Source organism: Nerophis lumbriciformis, linkage group LG16 (assembly GCF_033978685.3).
Source record: "Nerophis lumbriciformis linkage group LG16, RoL_Nlum_v2.1, whole genome shotgun sequence".
NCBI classification, from domain to species: domain Eukaryota; kingdom Metazoa; phylum Chordata; class Actinopteri; order Syngnathiformes; family Syngnathidae; genus Nerophis; species Nerophis lumbriciformis.
Window position 1 is genome coordinate 39205453 of NC_084563.2, and position 4763 is coordinate 39210215.

General features: G+C 38.8%; 1 long non-coding RNA gene across 1 annotated transcript; it reads left to right on the forward strand.

Moving 5' to 3' along the window:
* The first annotated feature begins 321 nt into the window (after positions 1-321).
* Positions 322-3560, forward strand: LOC140679492 (uncharacterized). The gene is made up of 5 exons (XR_012050917.1): positions 322-533; positions 1223-1339; positions 1681-1834; positions 1959-2055; positions 2594-3560. It is a non-coding gene; the product is annotated as an uncharacterized lncRNA (long non-coding RNA).
* Positions 3561-4763: the final 1203 nt, after the last annotated feature.

Here is a 4763-nt window from a genome sequence, read left to right on the forward strand (position 1 = left end):
TTGACAAGATACATCCAAGAGCTGAATGGCTTTTGCTTCGTCTGGAACCCCAAGCTGCTGTTAGCACTTTCGCGGGGGTGAGTGCAGCTTGCTGTTGGACTACATAATCAAAAAAGTACCGTAAAGAGTGTATTAGCTTAAAAAAAGTGTAAAAAAACCACACTTGGAACATCAACGCCAGCGTTTTCTCAGTTTATGCATATCACACCACACTGTAAAAACTCTTTCAGTGGTATTGTCCATTATACTTTATTTTTAAAAGTATATTTATTCCAATAAATCAATTTCTTTTTATTTTTAGAGTTTTTGAGTTATCTCTAAGTAAAAAGTGTGAATATTTTCGTAACTTAATTTTTTATGTGATAAAATTAATTTTATTGGACTTCCAACATAAATTGATTTAGCAAAACTCAGTTCAAAGGTTTATATCAGACCTAAAACGTCAGGACCCGCCCACCTGCATGCAGCTGTGGAAGAACAAGCCCAGACGCGTTTCTTCACGGAGCCAAAGGAAAACACTTTACCGAACTCATGTAAGTAACAATTTATATTGTTAAAAGTCAGTATTTGCCAGGATTTAAATGTATACATTTTCAAAAGCATGGTTCAATGTTATATTTAGTTTACTACTTTTCCCGCCAACCGCCATTTCGAATGTGCTCTTACCTCCAACAGCTCATTAACTTCAACCAAACATTGTTTATAGCTGTGAAGTTTATAATTAGCATTTTCTTTGCGTGGTAGTTTAATATTTTATTCTTCAGTTTATAAGCAGCCACATTAAAGCTGCTTAACTAGCTTGCATTCAAAGTTGCTAGCAGCTAGCTAGGTACACTTGACAGAGCTATCTGAAGCCCCCTCAGACCTGCTGTCCATGCACACTCCTAGGCAAAACGCTACTCTTGTAAGAATTGTGTAAGTCTCAATCTCAACATCCCCCCCCCCCCCCCCCCACCCCCCAAAAAAATCTCACCAGTAGTCACCATTTAAAGGGTAAATTTTCAAATTTTTCTTCCGTGGGGGCATGCCCCCGGACCCCCTACTGTTGCTAGGTTACCAACTTAGACCACCAGGGCTACAAAAAAATCTATAGGAAATACTGCAAATGAGTATATTAGGGTGTAAAAAAACAGATATAAAAGGGCTCTCATCAGGCTTATATATCCAAGAGGTTAGACATGAACCATAACTTGTCTATTTTGTTCTCTCTCTCCAATGACAGATGGGATGGCCCTGTAAGTTGTGCAGCACTGTTGTACCAACCAAGAGTGACATTTTAAAGCATTACAGACTGCACCATGGGACCTTTGGACACAGCCATTCCTTGCCTTGCATTCATGTATTCATCTGTCAAGATGCTAGACTTCTCCTCTCTGACACCACCGCTAGAGAGTCTAGCTCCACTCCCACCACGTTACTGGCCTTCTCTACCAACTTGTCCAGTCTGTTTGCGTCCCTCGCGCTCAGCCCGCTGCCCCAGCAGGCCATGGTGTACAAGAAGGCGCCTGCCACCACCGACTCGTAGAACATCTTCTATTCTATTCTATTCTATTATCATTCTATTTTTCCTGACCAAGTTTCCATTGTGACTTGGACATGACATACTAGACTCACTTTTTGCCTGAAAATGTATACGAATACCCTTAATATCAGTAACGGTCAACATTTGCTGTCTTACAGATTAATGAAGCGTTCCGAAGGTGCACTGCTGTTCCACTGGAATCAACATTTATGTCCCAACTGGACAGGTACACTCCAAAACTCCTGGAGCTCTTCAGTGCAAAAGGAGGAGTGACTGCAGCGCATCAAGAACTTGTTGATGGAACTGACACAGGTGGGTTAAAAGTGGTTTAAAAGTTTAAACTGAATCTGTAATTATGCTCTAATAACGGTATCACAGATTTGGAGTAAAATTGCCAACAAAATTCATTTATTTATTATTATTCTCTTAACTCTAGGACCCAAGTGCCTCTGCAGTGAAGAAGAGAGATGTGACTGTGAGATGCCTCATAGAGTACATGGGAGAGAGTGGACAGGAGCTAATCTCTGACTACTGTAAGTATTGTTTAAAAGCAGGTTTGGATCAGTCTGATGTACAAGCTTAAATTGGGTTTACTTTTATGTGAACTGACTGAACCAGCAGTTGTCAGGTGGAGGTCCAGCATGCAGCTAGTTGGCAAGAGCCCCAGGATAGCCAATTAGCATAGCACCACAGAGTGATGCCTTTCTGTCTTGTTTCTGTTTGCCCTAAAAAACAATGCAAACAAAAAATACTCCCCTTAAACAAGCATTAAAACATTTACTCATATATATATATATATATATATATATAAAAACATATTACTGTTTGTTTTAATTTCTGGTGGTTCTATTCAGGTTTTTTATATGCAAATTAGAAATGCCAATAAAAAACATGTGGCTGGAAATGCATCTATTGTACCAAGTTTACTGTACAAGATCTCAAATTAGAATTCAAAAGTTTTCAAAATGGTCTTCACAAAAGTAATCATCTGAATTAAATCACACAACTTATATTACTGTAAATATGAAATTAGATGTTTGTTTTTTTAATGACTGTGTTTGTATCTCAAAGGGAACTGCAGAGACCACTGTTCATGAGGACCTGGAAATGAAGAATATGAGCATCTACATCTGTCGTGAGCCAAATGCAGTAGGAATCATCATTGAGGGAGTACCAGTCCTTACTCATCTTGGAAACCTGGCCAAAGCATGCTGCCTACTTCTGGGGTTGACGTATGCACTTAATCTTGAGTCCATCCAAATTTACCAAAACATTTGAGGTGTTTCAAAGACTTTTTGTGGGACTTGACACACTGCACCCAAAACCAACCCCCAAATTCATGACTCTCAAAAACAAGCTTCTAGCTTAGGCAGTGAGCCATGACTGTCAGCTTGCACTTTTGAACAGCTATTTTCTTGTGTCTGTTCAAAATCATTATACATTGTTCATTGAGTGGAATTTCTTCAGAATGTTGTAAGGGTTTGTCCTGTTCAGGTTTTATACAAAGCTCCAGGTCATCGTTTCTGGTGTGTAAATTAAGTTTTTTTTATGTTTTATACACACTAAATTGCCCCACTGTGAAGCTCCAGCTGGTCAGAAGGAGGGATCTGTGAGTTTTTTAAGTTCAAATGTTTCAAAATATACACACTGAAAGACACTACAGTGAAGATGTTCTGCTTGTGAATTGTTACAGAAGTACAGATAATCTTAATATTAAATTGTTTTAGCAAGAAACTATACTGTGAATGTTCTAAGTAAAACTTGAGATGCTGAGGTCATGCATTCTTTTATGCACTAAATACTGATGTTCTTGACTGTTAATACTGTCCAGCTTATTGACAGGTTTGGATATGGCTTGTGAAAATGTTTTAATATGTATACGGTTAAAAAAAGAAAACTACTGTGAAGGTGTTCTATACAGCACTTTAAAAAGTTGAGGTCATGCATTCTTGTATAATATGGATGTTGACTGTTCATACTGTCCAGCTCATTGCCACTGTTTTTATATGGTAATGATTTAATAAAGGTTGGAATTTGATATGTCTTGATTTTTTTTATTATTATTATAAGTAATTATTTTAAGCAGTTTCCATTTTCAAAACAAAGAAAGGGTAAGTTGGTCAAAATTAATAAAATTGAGTACAAAAATTATTTTTTCATTTAAATGTTACTTATTTTAATTAAGTCTTGTGTGTTTAATATGCTGATGTTTTTTTACATTGATTTTACTCAATTTCTTGGCTTTTTCTGTAAACGCAACTTAATCTTTTTGCATAAATCGAAATGCATATTATTAAGTTCTACTTACTCAAAATACCAATTAGTTGACTAAACTAACAAAAATTGCTTGGAAAATGTTGCCTTATTTTTATTGAGTTAGATCTAGGCAACAGTTTTTACAGTGCAATTACTACAGTATTATCACACCAAAACAAACTCCCCTTAATGCAGAATCAGTGAGTCCCGCCTTGTTTCCCTGCAACTAATTTCGCTATCTTACCATAATCGTGTAAGATAGAATGTGGCCGTTCCGTGGTTGCCCGTCCCACCATCTGACTCTTCCCCGCTGGTTGCGAGGACATGTGGCCAGGCGACCAACCACCGCCTTGTCCTCCCTCCGCCCTCCCGTGACTTTGGATTATTTTTTTTCTTCTCGTTTTCTAGAACGTCTGGTATCCGTTTTGTCGTTGGGGGGGGGTATTCTGTCACGGCTGGTTACACCAGTCCGTGCCTTTATGTCGGGTTTTGTTGGTGTTCTTCTGTGTTTGGTGCTTGTTCCTGTCCTGCACTCTTGTTTTGGCGGCACTTCCTGTTGTGTTGGTGTTTTTTCACAACTACTTTACACATGCCTTCACGCACTTTTTCCCTCACCTGTTTTCTGTTGGTGATTAAGACTATCTAAGTTGAGTGTGAGCCACCATTCTGTGTCGGGACTTTATTTGGAATGGATATTCTCCTTTCCTCCTGCCGTGAGTTTTTGCTGTATTCCAGCATTCCGTTTTGTTGCCTTGCACCTGAAAGTTTTAGTTTTGTTTTTGCATAGCCTTCCCTATGCCTCGGTGCCTTCCCAGTGGCACTCATCTTTGTTTATTTTTGAGCTACATTAAATACTTTTACCTGCACGTTGCCACCTCAATCTTCTGCATCTTGGGAACACGCCACTAATCGCCGTCATGCGACCCGAGCGTCACAAACCGTGTGCAATCATGGAGGAGGCTCAATCAATGAGATGCATGGGCGG